The following is a 7500-nucleotide window of genomic DNA, read 5'->3' on the forward strand; positions in this document are numbered from 1 at the left end:
ACTTGTCCAAAGAGGAAAGTGGTTTATGACTTGTCCAACTGGTTTATGACTTGTCCAGAGAGGAAACTGGTTTATGACTTGTCCAGAGTGGAAAGTGGTTTATGACTTGTCCAACTGGTTTATGACTTGTCCAGAGAGGAAACTGGTTTATGACTTGTCCAAAGAGGAAAGTGGTTTATGACTTGTCCAACTGGTTTATGACTTGTCCAGAGAGGAAACTGGTTTATGACTTGTCCAAAGAGGAAAGTGGTTTATGACTTGTCCAGAGAAGAAAGTGGTTTATGACTTGTCCAGAGAGGAGAGTGGTTTATGACTTGTCCAACTGGTTTATGACTTGTCCAGAGAGGAAACTGGTTTATGACTTGTCCAGAGTGGAAAGTGGTTTATGACTTGTCCAACTGGTTTATGACTTGTCCAGAGAGGAAACTGGTTTATGACTTGTCCAAAGAGGAAAGTGGTTTATGACTTGTCCAACTGGTTTATGACTTGTCCAGAGTGGAAAGTGGTTTATGACTTGTCCAACTGGTTTATGACTTGTCCAGAGAGGAAACTGGTTTATGACTTGTCCAAAGAGGAAAGTGGTTTATGACTTGTCCAGAGAAGAAAGTGGTTTATGACTTGTCCAGAGAGGAGAGTGGTTTATGACTTGTCCAACTGGTTTATGACTTGGCCAGAGAGGAAACTGGTTTATGACTTGTCCAGAGTGGAAAGTGGTTTATGACTTGTCCAACTGGTTTATGACTTGTCCGGAGAGGAAACTGGTTTATGACTTGTCCAAAGAGGAAAGTGGTTTATGACTTGTCCAACTGGTTTATGACTTGTCCAGAGTGGAAACTGGTTTATGACTTGTCCAACTGGTTTATGACTTGTCCAGAGAGGAAACTGGTTTATGACTTGTCCAAAGAGGAAAGTGGTTTATGACTTGTCCAACTGGTTTATGACTTGTCCAGAGAGGAAACTGGTTTATGACTTGTCCAGAGTGGAAAGTGGTTTATGACTTGTCCAGAGAGGAAACTGGTTTATGACTTGTCCAAAGAGGAAAGTGGTTTATGACTTGTCCAACTGGTTTATGACTTGTCCAGAGAGGAAACTGGTTTATGACTTGTCCAGAGTGGAAAGTGGTTTATGACTTGCCCAATATTGTTTTGGTTAATGAGTTGTCACTTCAACTTGCGGCTGCGGTTTTGCTTGAATAACTGTTGCCGGGCTTAATACACGTCCCAGCGGGCGAATTTGAAGGGGGTGCCCGGGCTTGGGGTCACGTTGGTGGGGTGGTGGAGGGTCTGTGTGCCCTTCGGTCCTGGTCCCGTTGGGAAGGAGGTTGGCGTGCTGCCGAGTGTGCTTCCCCGGACGGGAGGAGCGGTTCAAATCGTGTGCCTTCGGCGGTGGCGGGGAGAGAGCGCAGCTGGGGCGGGTGCGGTGTGGAGACGGAGTCCCTTCTTCCCCGAGGGGGCTAGGGCACTGCCGGTGCGGGTGCAGGCTTACGGCCCGGTGCCTTTTGGTGTTGGGGGTTGCGGTTGGGGTTCGGTTTAGGGTTAGGCGATAGGGTTAGGGATAGGGTTAGGGTTAGGGATAGGGTTAGGCGATAGGGTTAGGGATAGGGTTAGGGTTAGGGTTAGGGATAGGGTTAGGGTTAGGGTTAGGGATAGGGTTAGGGTTAGGGTTAGGGATAGGGTTAGGGTTAGGGATAGGGTTAGGGTTAGGCGATAGGGTTAGGGTTAGGGATAGGGTTAGGGTTAGGCGATAGGGTTAGGGTTAGGGATAGGGTTAGGGTTAGGCGATAGGGTTAGGGTTAGGGATAGGGTTAGGGTTAGGGATAGGGTTAGGGTTAGGGTTAGGGATAGGGTTAGGGTTAGGGATAGGGTTAGGCGATAGGGTTAGGGTTAGGGTTAGGGTTAGGGTTAGGGATAGGGTTAGGGTTAGGGATAGGGTTAGGGTTAGGCGATGGGGTTAGAGCTAGGGTTAGGGTTAGGGTTAGGGATAGGTTTAGGGTTAGGGGATAGGGTTAGGGTTAGGGATAGGGTTAGGGTTAGGGTTAGGGTTAGGCGATAGGGTTAGGGATAGGGTTAGGGTTAGGCGATAGGGTTAGGGATAGGGTTAGGGTTAGGGTTAGGGATAGGGTTAGGGTTAGGGTTAGGGTTAGGGATAGGGTTAGGGTTAGCGTTAGGGATAGGGTTAGGGTTAGGGATAGGGTTAGGGTTAGGGATAGGGTTAGGGTTAGGGATAGGGTTAGGGATAGGGTTAGGGTTAGGCGATGGGGTTAGAGTTAGGGATAGGGTTAGGGTTAGGGTTAGGGATAGGGTTAGGGTTAGGCGATAGGGTTAGGGATACGGTTAGGGGTAGGGATAGGGAGTATCTGGGACGGGCAGAGACTCCTCGGCGGTCCCCCCGGTCCCTGGCGGGCAGACGGACCTCCTGGGCCGGAGGCAGCCTCCGCCGGCGTTACACCCTGTCCCTGGCGGGCAGAGGGACCTCCTGGGCCGGGTGCAGCCTCCGCCGGCGGACCCCCCGGTCCCTGGCGGGCAGAGGGAGCTCCTGGGCCGGGTGCAGCCTCCGGCGGCGGTCCCCCCGGTCCCTGGCGGGCAGAGGGAGCTCCTGGGCCCGGTGCCGCCTCCGCCGGCGGTCCCCCCGGTCCCTGGCGGGCAGAGGGACCTCCTGGGCCGGGTGCAGCCTCCGCCGGAGGACCCCCCGGTCCCTGGCGGGCAGAGGGAGCTACTGGGCCGGGTGCAGCCTCCGGCGGCGGTCCCCCCGGTCACTGGCGGGCAGAGGGAGCTCCTGGGCCCGGTGCAGCCTCCGCCGGCGGTCCCCCCGGTCCCTGGCGGGCAGAGGGAGCTCCTGGGCCGGGTGCAGCCTCCGGCGGCGGTCCCCCCGGCCCCTGGCGGGCAGAGGGAGCTCCTGGGCCCGGTGCAGCCTCCGGCGGCGGTCCCCCCGGCCCCTGGCGGGCAGAGGGAGCTCCTGGGCCCGGTGCAGCCTCCGCCGGCGGTCCGCCCGGTCCCTGGCGGGCAGAGGGACCTCCTGGGCCGGGTGCAGCCTCCGCCGGCGGTCCCCCCGGTCCCTGGCGGGCAGAGGGAGCTCCTGGGCCGGGTGCAGCCTCCGGCGGCGGTCCCCCCGGTCCCTGGCGGGCAGAGGGAGCTCGTGGGCCCGGTGCAGCCTCCGCCGGCGGTCCCCCCGGTCCCTGGCGGGCAGAGTGACCTCCTGGGCCGGGTTCAGCCTCCGCCGGCGGTCCCCCCGGTTCCTGGCGGGCAGAGGGAGCTCCTGGGCCGGGCTCAGCCTCCGCCGGCGGTCCCCCCGGTCCCTGGCGGGCAGAGTGACCTGCTGGGCCCGGTGCAGCCTCCGCCGGCGGTCCCCCCGGTTCCTGGCGGGCAGAGGGAGCTCCTGGGCCCGGTGCAGACTCCCCCGGCGGTGCACCGGTCCCCGGCGGGCAGAGGGCGCTCGTGTACCGGGTGCAGCGTCCGCCGGCGGTGCACCGGTCCCTGGCGGGCTCAGAGAGCGCCTCGGCCGGGGATCGTCTCGTCCCAACGTCCGCCTGGTCCGTGGCCCGCAGGGGGCGCTGTCGGGCGGGGTACGGCCACGGCCCGACGTGCCTCCGGTGGGCTGCGGTCAGTGTGTGCCGCCGTTGGCCGGCTGCGGGGCTTGGTGCTGTTCCAGCCGTGCGTTAGGTGGGCGAACGGCAGGGGGCGCCCCTTGGGCGGGTGGCGGGCCCCGCGCGGGCCAGCCGTGGGGGGTCACGGTCCGCCGCCGGGGCGTCCAAAGGGCGGCGAGAGGCCGTCCGCCGGTGCTGACAAGTCATAAACCAGCGGCGGTGACAAGTCATAAACCAGCGGCGGTGACAAGTCATAAACCAGCGGCGGTGACAAGTCATAAACCAGGACAAGGTTGTTGACGGCGCCGGGCGGCGGCGAAGCGGCTCACCCCGGGGCAGGGTGGCGATTCGAGGAGGGGCGCCCACCCGGCCGCCAAGGCCGCCGCCGGCGGGGGCCGGGGGCGCCGTTTTGAAAAAGAACCGTAGGCCGGATGGGGTCCGATCCACCCACCTTATGCCGACGCCGAGACCTCATTCCCGGCATGACTACCGGTGGTCCGTCCCGCTGGTCTGCCACTTGCGTTTGGCGTCACGAGGGGTTGGCGGGGTACCTGCAGATTGGTAGGAGGTGGAAAATCGAGAAATGGACTTTGGTCGGAAAGGTCCCCTCGAGCCTCCAGGTCTGCGGAGACCGACCCGGGCTGCCGCCCCGCCGGCCGCTCGGCCCGATCGGGCGCGAATTTCTTCCGATTTTCGCCCTTTTTTCGGGTTTTCGGCCGGCGCTCCAAACGGCGGCCCGACGCCCCGCCGAGGCCGGGCACGGCTCCCCGGAGCGCGAGGGACCGGATCAGACCTCGTCGGCACTGGCATGGCCACCGCAACGCTCGGACTTAGCCTGGGGAGGCTGGTCGAGGCGGTGGCAAGTCATGAACCAGTGGAGTCTGGCGGAGACTGTGGCAAGTCATAAACCAGTCGGACTTAGCCTGTGGAGGCTGGTCCAGGCAGCGGCAAGTCATAAACCAGTCGGACTTAGCCTGTGGAGGCAGGTCCAGGCAGTGGCAAGTCATAAACCAGTCGGACTCAGCCTGTGGAGGCAGGGCCAGGCAGTGGCAAGTCATGAACCAGTGGCAAATCATAAACCAGTCGGACTTAGCCTGTGGAGGCAGGGCCAGGCAGTGGCAAGTCATAAACCAGTCGGACTTAGCCTCTGGCGACTTCCAGGAGGTCTATGAGGTCCTGTGCCGCCGCTTTACCGGGGCCAAGGTTGCAGGAGAGCGGAACGGAGGAGTGGATTGGTCCCGCCGATGGGGCACGTGCATATATGAAAAGTGCACCCTACCGTTAGTTAATCACTTGCCCTCGGAAGTGTATGAGGTCGTGTCCAGCCGTGGTACCGGGGACACAGTGGGGGTGTTCCCGCTAAAGGGAGCGGATTGGTCCCGCCGAGCTGCCACTTGCATTTGTGGTCGAGTGTCTCGGACAGCTGGTTAACCACTTGCCCTCGGTAGTGCCGATGAGGTTTTGAAAAAGCCGATCTGCGGGGACTTGGAGCGCCTTCCTCGGATGGACTACCGGGCGCCCTCCCGCCGATTTGCCATTTGCGTTTGGCGTCCCGAGGGGTTGGCGGGGTACCTGCAGATTGGTAGGAGGTGGAAAATCGAGAAATGGACTTTGGTCGGAAAGGTCCCCTCGAGCCTCCAGGTCTGCGGAGACCGACCCGGGCTGCCGCCCCGCCGGCCGCTCGGCCCGATCGGGCGCGAATTCTTTCCGATTTTCGCCCTTTTTTCGGGTTTTCGGCCGGCGCTCCAAACGGCGGCCCGACGCCCCGCCGAGGCCGGGCACGGCTCCCCGCCGCGCAAGGGGCCGTGTTTGCCTTGGTCTGCCTTGGAATTGTCACCAAACGCCCGCGCTTCGCCTGGGGAGGCTGGCCGAGTCGGTGGCAAGTCATGAACCAGTGGAGGCTGGTGGAGACAGTGGCAAATCATAAACCAGTCGGACTTAGCCTGTGGAGGCTGGTGGAGACAGTGGCAAGTCATGAACCAGTGGCAAATCATAAACCAGTCGGACTCAGCCTGTGGAGGCAGGGCCAGGCAGTGGCAAGTCATGAACCAGTGGCAAATCATAAACCAGTCGGACTCAGCCTGTGGAGGCAGGTCCAGGCAGTGGCAAGTCATGAACCAGTGGCAAATCATAAACCAGTCGGACTCAGCCTGTGGAGGCAGGGCCAGGCAGTGGCAAGTCATGAACCAGTGGCAAATCATAAACCAGTCGGACTCAGCCTGTGGAGGCAGGTCCAGGCAGTGGCAAGTCATGAACCAGTGGGAAATCATAAACCAGTCGGACTCAGCCTGTGGAGGCAGGTCCAGGCAGTGGCAAGTCATGAACCAGTGGGAAATCATAAACCAGTCGGACTCAGCCTGTGGAGGCAGGGCCAGGCAGTGGCAAGTCATGAACCAGTGGAGACAGTGGCAAGTCATAAACCAGTCGGACTTAAGCCTGTGGAGGCAGGTCCAGGCAGTGGCAAGTCATGAACCAGTGGCAAATCATAAACCAGTCGGACTCAGCCTGTGGAGGCAGGTCCAGGCAGTGGCAAGTCATGAACCAGTGGCAAATCATAAACCAGTCGGACTCAGCCTGTGGAGGCAGGGCCAGGCAGTGGCAAGTCATGAACCAGTGGCAAATCATAAACCAGTCGGACTCAGCCTGTGGAGGCAGGTCCAGGCAGTGGCAAGTCATGAACCAGTGGGAAATCATAAACCAGTCGGACTCAGCCTGTGGAGGCAGGTCCAGGCAGTGGCAAGTCATGAACCAGTGGCAAATCATAAACCAGTCGGACTCAGCCTGTGGAGGCAGGGCCAGGCAGTGGCAAGTCATGAACCAGTGGAGACAGTGGCAAATCATAAACCAGTCGGACTTAGCCTGTGGAGGCTGGTGGAGACAGTGGCAAGTCATAAACCAGTCGGACTTAGCCTGTGGAGGCAGTTCCAGGCAGTGGCAAGTCATGAACCAGTGGAGACAGTGGCAAATCATAAACCAGTCGGACTTGTCCTGTGGAGGCTGGTGGAGACAGTGGCAAGTCATAAACCAGTCGGACTTAGCCTGTGGAGGCAGGTCCAGGCAGTGGCAAGTCATGAACCAGTGGAGACAGTGGCAAATCATAAACCAGTCGGACTTAGCCTGTGGAGGCTGGTGGAGACAGTGGCAAGTCATAAACCAGTCGCACTTAGCCTGTGGAGGGAAGGTGGAGACAGTGGCAAGTCATAAACCAGTCGGACTTAGCCTGTGGGGGCAGGTCCAGGCAGTGGCAAGTCATGAACCAGTGGAGACAGTGGCAAATCATAAACCAGTCGGACTTAGCCTGTGGAGGCTGGTGGAGACAGTGGCAAGTCATAAACCAGTCGGACTTAGCCTGTGGAGGGAGGTGGAGACAGTGGCAAGTCATAAACCAGTCGGACTTAGCCTGTGGGGGCAGGTCCAGGCAGTGGCAAGTCATAAACCAGTCGGACTTAGCCTCTGGCGACTTCCAGGAGGTCTATGAGGTCCTGTGCCGCCGCTTTACCGGGGCCAAGGTTGCAGGAGAGCGGAACGGAGGAGTGGATTGGTCCCGCCGATGGGGCACGTGCATATATGAAAAGTGCACCCTACCGTTAGTTAATCACTTGCCCTCGGAAGTGTATGAGGTCGTGTCCAGCCGTGGTACCGGGGACACAGTGGGGGTGTTCCCGCTAAGGTGGAGTGGATTGGTCCCGCCGAGCTGCCACTTGCATTTGTGGTCGAGTGTCTCGGACAGCTGGTTAACCACTTGCCCTCGGTAGTGCCGATGAGGTTTTGAAAAAGTCGATTTGCGGGGATTTGGAGCGCCTTCCTCGGATGGACTACCGGGCGACCTCCCGCCGATTTGCCATTTGCATTTGGCGTCACGAGGGGTTGGCGGGGTGCCCGGAGATTTTCGGGAACACGATTTTTAGAACATTTTC

Source organism: Scyliorhinus torazame, unplaced genomic scaffold, assembly GCF_047496885.1.
Source record: "Scyliorhinus torazame isolate Kashiwa2021f unplaced genomic scaffold, sScyTor2.1 scaffold_1311, whole genome shotgun sequence".
NCBI classification, from domain to species: Eukaryota; Metazoa; Chordata; class Chondrichthyes; order Carcharhiniformes; family Scyliorhinidae; genus Scyliorhinus; species Scyliorhinus torazame.